The sequence below is a fragment of the Bicyclus anynana genome, chromosome 25, assembly GCF_947172395.1.
Source record: "Bicyclus anynana chromosome 25, ilBicAnyn1.1, whole genome shotgun sequence".
NCBI lineage: Eukaryota > Metazoa > Arthropoda > Insecta > Lepidoptera > Nymphalidae > Bicyclus > Bicyclus anynana.
Window position 1 is genome coordinate 9,927,638 of NC_069107.1, and position 12,238 is coordinate 9,939,875.

Below are 12,238 nucleotides of genomic sequence, written 5' to 3' on the forward strand. Positions count from 1 at the left end.
TTTCCATAAAGATTTACCGCTTATACGTGCCGGCAATTTGCATTTTTTTTTATAAATTTCTTGACAGAAAATGTCAAAGCTTTTTGGTTGGTTTGACCTGTTATCGAACTCCAGACCACAGTATTTAAAGCTATAAGCTCACCATTAGATCCACAAGGCATGTTGTGAAATGACTAAAAATGGTTAGAGTTAAAGCGAATGTTGCAATTACCCATATTAGTACACGTTTAGATGTTAGATACGAGAGTATTGAGGAGGCAAACGGTTTCTCAACACATAAAAGCACATACCGACTATGTTTTTACTCTGAGTATACAAGGGACCGTATACGTATAGAGCCGTGATAGCCTAGTGGATATGACCTCTGCCTCCGATTCTGGAGGGTGTGGGTTCGAATCCGGTCCGGGGCATGCACCTCCAACTTTTCAGTTGTGTGAATGTTAAAAAAATAATTTTCACGTGTCTCAAATGGTAAAGGAAAAACATCGTGAGAAAACCTGCACACCAGAGAATTTCTTAATTCTCTGCGTGTGTGTGAAGTCTGCCAATCCGCATTGAGCCAGCCTGGTGGACTATTGGCCTAAAACCTCTCATTCTGAGAGGAGACTCGAGCTCAGCAGTGAGCCGTGTATGGGTTGATAACGACGATACAAGAGACGTTTAGCTTTTGTTCATAGATGAATATTAAAAAAAATACAATCGACTTAAAAAAAACAAATGTACGCAGGAAACTTAAAAACGAAAAATAAAATTATAATATATACTAGCGGACGCCCGCGACTACTTTTTCACAAATCCCGTGGGAACCATGGATTGTTCCAGGGTGATAGTTGCTTATGAGTTAATCCAGAGTTAAATCTATTTCCATTCCAAATTTCTGCCAAATCGGTTCAGTAGTTAAGGCCTTAAAGAGTAACAAACATCCAAACAAACATCCGAACAAACATTTACTACAAACTAACTTTCGCGTTTATAATACTAGTAGGATTCTGCCTAATGATCAGTTTGAAGGCGGTGCCAAGCTGGTGATATATTAATTAAAGATATTAAAATTTTAGTTCCTCGGGCAGTGTTAATTGGTGTTATAAGAAACTGTTAAATTAATGTTATAAATAAATAGTTTTATAGGGCCTTTGACATATACGTGTAAATCGCAGAAACTATCTGAATAAGTGTGATAAGTCCCTCAGTGTGTCAAACGCGTTTGCTTTTGGTGTGCGAACATTTTTCTTGTTTGCTTTCTCACTGTTTCAATAAGTGTTTAAAGTAAGTGTGTAAATGAATGGTATCTATACAAATATTAAAAGGAGGAATGATTTGATTGTGTGTTTGTATTGAATAGGGTCTGAAACTACTGCATCGATTTGAATAGTTATTTAACCAATTGAAAGCTACAATATTTTAGAGGAACAAAGGCTATATTTTATCAAGTCATTCCCACGGGATCGGGAACTATTTGGGTTAAACCGCGGTGCGGGTGCTAGTCGATCGCAAAAAGTATTTTAATAAGTGTGAACAGTCCCTCAGTGTGTCAAACGCGTTTGCTTTTGGTCTGCGAACAGTTTTCTTGTTTGCGTTCTCACAGTTTCAATAACATAGTGTTCTAAGCTGTTTAAGTTGGCACGCTAATGGTACATCTAGCTTTCTTCTGCTAAGTTATGCTGTACCTACTTTACTGACCTTAGAAAACTACAGCTTGGAAAACTGTAATCATAATTAGTAAGTACCTACGTCAGTTAGTAGTTAAGAGCCGTGATAGCCCAGTGGATATGACCTCTGCCTCCGATTCCGGTGGTTGTGGCTTCGAATCCGGTCCGGGGCATGCACTTCCAACTTTTCAGTTGTGTGTATTTTTGCGATGATTTTGTAGGCACGTAACATATCTACAGTATAAAGAATATCTCAGAATGAGAGGGGTTAGGCCAATAGTCCACCACGCTGGCCCAATGCGGATTGGCAGACTTCACACACGCAGAGAATTGAGAAAATTCTCTGGTATGCAGGTTTCCTCGCGATGTTTTCCTTCACTGTTTTGAGACACGTGATATTTAATTTCTTATAATGCACACAACTTAAACCATCACTTCCGGTAATTATCATGAACACCTGATCAATGATCATTGTCACAAAATCGAATATCAAACTAAGCCCGCCAATTCGTATTAAAGCAGAGTGGTGTGTATTACCTCCATATCCCCTCTATTAAAAGGGAGACCTGACTACAGTAGGCTGTGAAAATAGGCTGACATAGGTATTTATGACGAACCCTGCACCTCAATTCGTAAATCTAACCACTGGGAAGCGACGCTAATAAAAAGCTATAACGAATAGTTAACCTAATTCTAAAGTAAGAGGTATGCACGTGTTTAACCCAAGCGGCCTTAGCCATTCCTGCAACGGAAGTAAGGGTTCATTCACACTGACTGGCTTGGAAAATATTACGGCATCCGTGGCGCAGTGGTATGCGCGGTGGATTTACAACACAGGTCCTTGGTTCGATCCTCGGCTGGGCCGATTGAGGTTTTCTTATGGCTGAGGAGAGGCTTTGGCCGTAGCTCAGTCCTATATTGCTACAAGTTATAAGTGCGTTGTGATAACCTTTCCTTACCTTTTCTACATACAATATTTTCAAACTGGGCTTGACTGGCTTCAGAAACTTGATAATTCTCCTCGGGATTTGAAATATTTAAATTAAAAAAATTCAAGAACAAAATGTTTTACAAATCAAATAATTGTATAATTATGTTATACTGATAGTTTTTTTTTTTTTGATAAATAGCAACATAACCAATTGGTTGTTGTTCTTGATTCTCTGTGACAAATTGACAATGTTTCTCAAATCCACGTCTGAAGTTACAAAACTAGTAACAATTCAACCCAATTGCTAGACAATTAGTGTAATTGTAAAATTGTTTTATAATTAACGACCACCTTGCATTTTTGCTTTATTGCGTAAATTATCTTAGTTTGCCACATTTACACATTCCGCCCAAATTTCATTTTTACCTCACACATACGTATGTCTAGTATGTTATTTGTGTGTACACAAAGATTTTCGATTTCGAAATTGTAATTTTAGTAGATATCATTTGATCATTGAAATGTCCGTCTGTGAGTTCACAATTACTGTGATTTCTCAAGTGATTATAGTTATATATGTAACAAAAAAATCTGCTGAACCGATTTTGGTGCAATAAATTAATAAATGGGACCTATGGGATTTGTAAAAAACTCACGAGGATGAAGTCGCGGGCGTCCATTAATGATGAATTATCTCTGGTCTTATCCATTGTATATGAGTAAACCCTTGACGAGCTTACACTAAGCCCTTACCGGCACAGGGTACCTAGGTGCAGCTAGGTAAATCCAATTTTGCAATGGCTTGCGAAACCTTACAACTCGCCGCTTTTAAAACTATGTCAGCCAACAGTGGACAGTTTTTACTAGCGAATGGTATTAATGAACTAAATACATATAGTCTGGGATCCGTAGATCATTTTTTACAACTCAAAAATACTTGTCAAAGTAATCGTAAAGATTGTGTTAGGAGTGACAGTCTTTACGATTGATTATATTATTTCTTAAATACCATAAAATAAAATAATCCACACTAATATTATAAATGAGTAGTGTGTGTGTATGTTTTGTTTGTCCGTCTTTCACAGCAAAACGGAGCGACGAAGTGACGTGATTTTTTAAGTGGAGATAGTTGAAAGGATGGAGAGTGACATAGGTTACTTTTTGTCTCTTTCTGACCCACTTCCCTATAATGGGGGGTGGAAGTTTGTATGGAGCATTCCGCAATTTTCAAGGTAGAAAGCTAAAAATTGGTATGCAGACTAAATGTGACTAATAAAAAAACCGTGCATTTTTTTTTAAATCCCAACCCCTTAAAGGATGGGGTGAAATTTTATATGGGACTCTTCGCAGTTTCAAGGTAAAAAGCTAAAAATCGATAGATAGGTATAGGGTAGGGGTAGAGGTAGGGTAAGGTAGGGGTAGGGTATGGTAGGTGTAGGGTTAGGGTAGGGGTAGGGTAGGGTAGAAGCAGGATAGCAGTAGGGTATAGTAGGGGTAAGGGTAGGGTAGGGAAGAAGCGCACATTAGTCCAAGCGAAGCTTGACCGGGTCTGCTAGAAGACAAATACGAATACGTAAATGAAGAAATGTCATTTAGGTACACAATAACACCTTAGGCATCATAATAATTTCACCACAGCATGCAGAGATTTTCTAGGTAATATTAGATATGTATACGTGCCCTCAAAATCACCGCAAAAAGTTATCTGAATTAGCACAGACATGCACTAAATTCAGATCATTTTTGTGTTTAGGTACTTATACTGTACATATATATTTATGTATATATAGTTTTTACACTTCTTAAGCACACAACTCGACATTGTAAACAATATTTAGATATTATTCGTTTAAATAACTTTAGTTGTTTATTATGCGACTAAATTAAATTATTATTGACAATTTGCCACTTTTATCCGCCACAGTTTTGACGCGATAGTGACATATCTATAGTATAAAATCTTTGACGGCATATATAAATAAATGTTTACGTATTAGCGACAATGTTTCTCAAATCCACGTCTGTTTGAAATTACAAAACTAGTAACAATTCAACCCAATTCCTAGACAATTAGTGTAATTGTAAAATTGTTTTATGATTCACGACCACCTTGCATTTTTGCTTTATTGCGTAGATTATCTTAGTTTGCCACATATACACATTCCGCCCAAATTTCATTTTTACCTCACACGTATGTCTTGTGTGTTATTTGTGTGTACACAAAGATTTTCGATTTCGAAATTGTAGTTTTAATAGAAAGATATAAATAATAATAAAAAAAAATGAGAGCCGTGATAGTCCAGTGAATATGACCTCTGCCTCCGATTCCGGAGGGTGTGGGTTCGAATCCGGTCCGGGGCATGCATCTCCAACTTTTCAGTTGTGTGCATTTTAAGAAATTAAATATCACATGTCTCAATCGTGACGAAACCTGCATACCAGAGAATTTTCTTAATTCTCTGAGTGTGTGAAGTCTGCCAATAGTCTATATTTCTATACTAATATTATAAAGAGAAAAGATTTTATTGTTTGTTTGTGTTTGCATTGCTGAAACTGGTGAACCGATTTGATAAAATCCTTCGTTGTTGGGTAGCTGGGAAGTGCTATTTTTTATTCTTTACAAGTTAGCCCTCTACTACAATCTCACCTGATGGTAAGTGATGATGCAGTCTACGATGGAAGCGGACTAACTTGTTAGGAAGAGGATAAAAATTCCCTTTCGGTTTCTACACGGCATTGTACCGGAACGCTAAATCGCTTGGCGGTATGTGTTTGCCGGTAGGGTGGTAACTAGCCACAGTCCAAGCCTCCCACTAGCCAGACCTGGACCAATTAAGAAAATCTCAATCTACCCAGCCGGGAATCGAACCCAAGGTCTACTTTGTAAATCCACCGCGCATACCACTGCGCTACGGAGGCCGTGAAAAATAGGTTATATTTTGTCCCCGTATTCATTCGGTAACCATGCGGGTGAAACCGCGCGGCAGAATGCACATTGTGCATATGCATATGTTTTATGATTACAAACATGATATTTTGTAAAACTACAATAATTACAAGTGCAATAATATAATTACAACAAAATTGCAAGTATGCAAATTGCAACAAGTGTTAATTGTTGTATGATCACATGTAGCACCTAACCTCGTACTTTATTTCGACAGACTGCATCGCCATGTAACTATGTACTAAATTTTAACAATTTTAAAAAATTGTAAAAATGTCTACTTATATTTTTATTACACTTTCCATGTATGTTTTGTTACTTCAACTGATTATCTTATGTTAACAATGTTAATAGGGATGATGACAGTTTTTATAAATTGTATATAAATTAAAAGTATACTAATAGTAGAGCGATTTTGTAAAAGTAACAGGGTATCTGCGATCATTACTTTCGGAGCTACAGGGATTTAAAGGGTCAGATTTGCGGCGCTGCCGCGGATCCCTGAAAAACGCTCCATACAAAATGGCACGAATTAGTGACGTCGTTGGCTCGCTGATCGTTAGGTTTGTATGGGCGTTCAAACAAAATTACTAATATCTTTGTTATTTGTGCGTTTATGTTTATACTTCATTTATTGAAAAATGTCACATTTAATGTAAGGAAGCTAAAACTGTATGAATTTTCGTCTAATTACGATAAAAGATTTTTAATAGATATTGAAATTTCATTATCTGACTTATTTTTCATATATCCAGACAATCGTTGCTTTTTATGTATAAATTAGTTAACATTGACCTTATTTACCCGAATGTACCATAAAAATCAATATATTCAAACCTAGTCATCATACCCATTCTTTTGTTATTCAAGAGACAGAAACAAATTTTAATATTTTCTAACGATTTTTATATAGGTATTCGTCGTCTTTATCAACCCATATACGGCTCACTGCTGAGCTCGAGTCTCCTCTCAGAATGAGAGGGGTTACGCCAATAATCCACCACGCTGGCCCAATGCCGATTGGCAGACTTTACACACGCAGAGAATAACATAATAATCAACGATTTTTACTTTTTTTGAGTGAAAATAGTAGTTGTGACAAGTTTTTGATAGTATTAATGTAAATGAAAAATTTAAAAAGGGTAACGCATTTGTGATTTTCCAACACATGGTACAAATAAATTGCACTAAGGTATTTTAATATTTTGTAGAAAAAGCAATATTACTTACAAAATAAAAAAATTCGGCAAACTTAAATATTTCGTTATTATATTAGGCCTTGATGCCAGCTATCACCCTGTATATACGGGACACTCTGTATGTTTTTGTTATTTATTGTTTCAGAATTGACGTGCCTGGAAACAACTCCTGTAAGTGTTATTGGACATTTTGAATTTTGACTCATTTATCATAAAAAAAATAAGAATGGTAAAAATATGGTGTGTCTCACGCTTTAATAAGAGAGGTAAGTTTTCTTAGGGTTCATTTACACGAGTAGCATTACCAACGGCAGCTGGCAACTGCTACCGTCGACTTCCGCCGAGACGTCGGCGACTGCAGTCGACTGCCGTTGACTGCCGCCGAGACGTCGTTGACTGCAGTAGTCGGTAGCAGTTGCTGCTCGTGTAAATGAACCCTTGGTCATTGACCTCTTCAGAGCTTGACTAGAAATATACAACCGCCATGCTTCTTTTTGCCAAGCAGGTTTGCCGTGGTGATCATCATCATTATCAACCCATATTCGGTTCACTGCTGAGCACGAGTCTCCTCTCAGGATGAGAGTGGTTAGGCTTAATATTCCACCACGCTGGCACAATGCGGATTGGCAGACTTCACACACGCAGAGAATTAAGAAAATTCTCAGGCAGGCAGGTTTCCTCACGATGCTTTTCCTTCACCGTTTGAGACACGTGATATTTAATTTCTTAAAATGCACACAACTGAAAAGTCGGAAGTGCGTGCCCCGAACTGAATTCGAACCCTCACCCTCCGAAATCGGAGGCAGAGGTCAGATCCACTGGGCTGTCACGGCTCTTAATAATTGAAGTTGAATACATATTGCTATGTAACCTTAGTATCTAGTATCTAACATGTAAAGTGAAAGTTACAATAGTTGTTTAGTTAATTTGTGACGCAGCAGTTACGTCAGTAATTCAGACCATTGCATCGACGCAACTTCGCTTATAACTAGCGGTCGCCCGCGACTTCGTTCGCGTGAATTACAGTTTTTCACAAATTCCACAGATACCACGAATATATTTAAATTTTAAAAAACTAGGATTTTTGTAAGACACTTCTATCCATTTACTTTCAGTAAGTCCTACCTACCGTACCGTTCTCGTTCCCGTGAGAATATAGGAATAAAATATATCCTACGACACTCACAAATAACGTGGCTTTCTAGTGGTAAAAGAATTTTCCAAATCGGTTCTGTAGATCCAGAGATTATCCTCTGCAACTCTACAAACCTGTCTCTAAAATATTAGTATACTCGTAGATGTATACAAAAATGTATACCTAGGGTTTACGGTTTCTTCTCAGCAGAACCTGCCTGTGAAGGAAAACATCGTGAGGAAACCTGCATACCAGAGAATCATCTTAATTCTCTGCGTGTGTGAAGTCTGCCAATCCGCATTGGGCCAGCGTGGGGGACTATTGGCCTAACCCCTCTCATTCTGAGAGGAGACTCGAGCTCAGCAGTGAGCCGAATATGGGTTGATGACGTCGATAACCTGCCTTCCGAACCGGTGGTAGAATCTTTACAAATAGTCAACTGACGTGTCAAAAGTGCTTGTAAACTGAGCCTACTTGAAATAAATGATTTTTGATTTGATTTTGAAAACCAAAACGCTAACAGAAAGCCTACTTGAAATAAATGTTTTTTGATTTTGAAGGGATGTTAAAACCAAAACGCTAACAGAAAATCCACTCTATCTTTGAAGTAGGTTAACAAATAAGACAAACAAGTGGCGTAAAATGTTTTCAAACAAACAGTAAGTATAGGCACAGAATACTTGCGTACTCATCTTGTTATTTCCTTTGAAATTGAATTCTTTGAGTCACAAAGTGTTTTCGAAGTGCAAATATTTTCATATTTTATCGAGTTTACGGGAAAACAAATATGGAAGGAAAATTGTAGATTCACGTGAATAACCAGTGATGTTGTGGGTTGAGTTTTCCATGTCTGTCATGTCTGAACCTGGTTTTCCAGACTTAGTATAATTATAATAGCCTTTTATTTAGATTACTATTTTTTTACAAACTAAAAACATAAACGAGAGATTTATGAGTGTAGTAGCTGTTTATTGGTTATTTTTTGCATCTGTTTTTGTAATCGGCAACCAGTCTTAGTATTAATTAAATTATTTATGTATTAATGTAAGTTATGTTACGAAAATGCCTCATCATCATCATCATCATTAACAACCCATATTCGGCTCACTGTTGAGCACGAGTCTCCTCTCAAAATAGAGGGGTTAGGCCTCAGTCCACCACGCTGGCCCAATGCGGATAGGTAGAAAAAAAAATAGGCATAGGTTATTTTTCAGCACATGGTACGACTAAACTGCACTGAAGATAGGAATTTGTGTATTGTGTACAAAAATCTATAAGTATAACTTAAAAACTGTAATATTTCGGCTAACATATATTGTTTTATTTTAGTATGCCTTGATGTCAGCTATCATCCTGTAGAGTATGCCCCAATATTTACGGAACACTCTGTATATAGGTGAAAACTTTATGAAAATTCATTTAGTAGTCTTGGATGTTATGGCGAACAGACAGACAAGCGGAGGATTTTGTTTTATACTGCGCAGTTAGTATTAGATAGTAGTTTTAGTTGAAGTTTTAATAAATTTTCCCATTTACCGCTATGTAGGTACATCAAAGTTTTAAATCCTACTAATATTATAAACGCGAAAGTTTGTATGGATGTTTGGATGTTTGTTACTCTTTAACGCCGCTACTACTGAAGTGATTTGGCTGAATTTTGGTGGATAAAATTACTTTTAATCCCGAAAAAATCCATGGTTTCCCGAGATTTGCGAAAACTGATGATTTGATGATATGAATGTTTGTTACTCTTTCACGCCTCGACTACTGAACCGAATTAGCTGAAATTTGATATTAAGATATATTATAGCCTGGATTAACACATAGGCTACTTTTTATCCCGGAAAAATCCATGGTTCCCGAGGGATTTGTGAAAAACTAAATTCCACGCGGACGAAGTAGCGGGCGTCCGCTAGTCAAACTATCATTGTATTGGTTGTGATACAAAACAAATAGGTTTGAACATGGATATTTATTTAATCAATGTTTGTCAATAACAAATAGGTATATTTGTAAGTTTATTTTGAAATTGAAGTATTTATATTTATTTTGAAATTGAACCCTGTGTAGGTCGAGACCGATGCGTCAGATCTCTTTCATATTCAAATTTATTTGAATAAAGGACGATGTCCGATCTTTTTTGAATGCATTGAACTTTATTACAGCACCTTTATACAAATACATAATGTAAAGTTTTAATGGGTTTTTTACAATTTATTTAAAACTTATTACAGTACTAGCGGACGCCCGCGATTTCATCCGCGTGGAATTCAGTTTTTCACAAATCCCGCGGGAACCAATTATTTTTCCGGTATGAAAAGCAGCCTATGTGTTAATCCAAAGTAAAATCTATTTCCATTCCAAATTTCAGCCTAATCGCTTCAGTAGCCGCAGCGCAAAGGAGACAAACATACACACAAACTTTCGCCTCTAGAATAAATACATTTATGACGACTTCTTGGACGTAGTTGGTAATGGTTGGTCATCCTGTGGTTTTCAAAACAGAGATCCTGGGTTTTCTAAATTGACTCTCGCCAAAACTGTTTCTTTTTAATTTTGTCATTTCTGAAGTGAAACTCTATAGGCAGTTTTTTACATGATTTTTACCAATTTTTTCTCTCTCACGTTCGGCGCTCCTGTGGTCTGGGGGCCCCGTATCTATACTAATATTATAAAGCTGAAGAGTTTGTTTGTTTGTTTGTTTGAACGCGATAATCTCAGGAGCTACTCTGATCCGAGTCCGATTTGAAAAATTCTTTCAGTGTTAGATAGCCCATTTATCGAGGAAGGCTATAGGCTATATATTATCCCCGTATTCCTACGGGAACGAGAACCACGCGAGTGAAACCGCGTAGCGTCAGCTAGTCATTGATATGGGTGATACAGTGGTAGCTATGCCCCTGGAAGAAAGGAAGTATAAAGAAAAATGGTATTCAAAATATACTGAGTTTCAGGCAGACGAAGTCGCAGGCGTTCACTAGTATGAAACATAGCTAGAAAAGTTCGCTGACTCTGTCTAATAGGATGTTTACACACATCCTACAATACTCAGCATTAATGCAATCTTCTATACACACTTTACCAACCTAATATCTACCTTACATGGACGTGTTAAGGTTCAATATCCTCTGACGAACTATAGACATGCATACTTCTTAATAATATAACCAACTCAATAATACACACCTTATGTCGTACGTCTTAAGGTTCAGTATCCCCTGTTAGTTGTTTGTGTTTACAGTAAGATTGCGCTTGCGTAGAACAAATGCAACGGTCGAACGCATGCGTTAACGACTCTGTTCCTATGTTGCGTAAATGGTCAAGTGCGTTTGTGATTGCTATCTTCGTACGCAGTGCGTATGTACGCTGTGCGTATCGGTGCGTAGCGTGCGTAGCTTGAATATAATCGTCATCGTTATTATCCTCATTATCAGCATAAGACCAATTACTATATGACCTGCTCTCTAGCCAAGTGGCACGTCGATTCTTTTCTACGATCGCTAACGCTTCGAAAACTAGAAAAATGTGTGGGATCTTGATCACGTGACCTGTCGATAGCAAATTACAGGTTTAGCATGATTGCAACCAATCGCTCGCCTAGTAAAAAAAAATAGATCGTAAAAAAAATCAGTGTCACTTGATTGATGATAGATCGATGAAAAACGACGTAGTGGTTCGAGATAAATTGACCCTGGGCGTCCGGACTGATTCACTCGGGTCACGGTTACCCCCTCCCGAATGGCCCTCTAAGCCGAGGTCCGAGTCTCATAGGAGACGCCCTTATAAAGTCGTTCCGTCCTCTATCTTTCTTTCAGCTTTCGGGTCTCATCAGGCGATGCTTCTGTTTTTTTTATTCTTTACAAAGTTAGCCCTTGACTGCAATCTCACCTGATGGTAAGTGATGATGCAATCTAACATGGAAGCGGGCTAACTTGTTAGGAGGAGGATGAAAATCCAGACCCCTTTCGGTTTCTGCACAACATCGTACCAGAAAGCTAAATTGCTTGGCGGTACGACTTTGTCGGTAGGGTGGTTACTAGCCGAGACCAATTAAGAAAACCTCAATCGGCCCAGTCGGGGATCGATCCCAGGACCTCCGTCTTGTAAATCCACCGCGCTTACCACTGCGCCACAGAGGCCGTCAAAGTGGTCCCTCATGGAGCCATCGGCAGTTACTCAACACGAAAAAAAGGGTTCTACGTCTAGTCTAGCGCCCACCAGAGGACGTTACGACCCTCTCTAATGACACGCGAAGGTTGAAATTACAAAGGCCCAGTTAGTTGAGTAAGATGCAATACTTAATCTTGAAATAAGTTGAGCAACTGTCTATCTATTAAACGAAACTATTTCATACGTGCTTGCGAAAACCTTTTATGA

At 37.8% G+C, this 12,238-nt stretch overlaps 1 protein-coding gene across 2 annotated transcripts in view; it reads left to right on the top strand.

Moving 5' to 3' along the window:
* LOC112051387 (ATP-binding cassette sub-family D member) overlaps positions 1 to 12,238 on the top strand; it is an 89,499-nt gene that overhangs the window by 8,824 nt on the left and 68,437 nt on the right. Inside the window, exon 2 of one of the 2 annotated variants that reach the window (XM_024089999.2) lies at positions 6,872 to 6,897. The exons of the other annotated variant lie outside the window; for it this stretch is intronic. The gene's annotated coding sequence lies outside the window, so the exon portion shown is untranslated. The remainder of the gene's footprint in view (positions 1 to 6,871; positions 6,898 to 12,238) is intronic. 2 annotated transcript variants of the gene reach the window in all.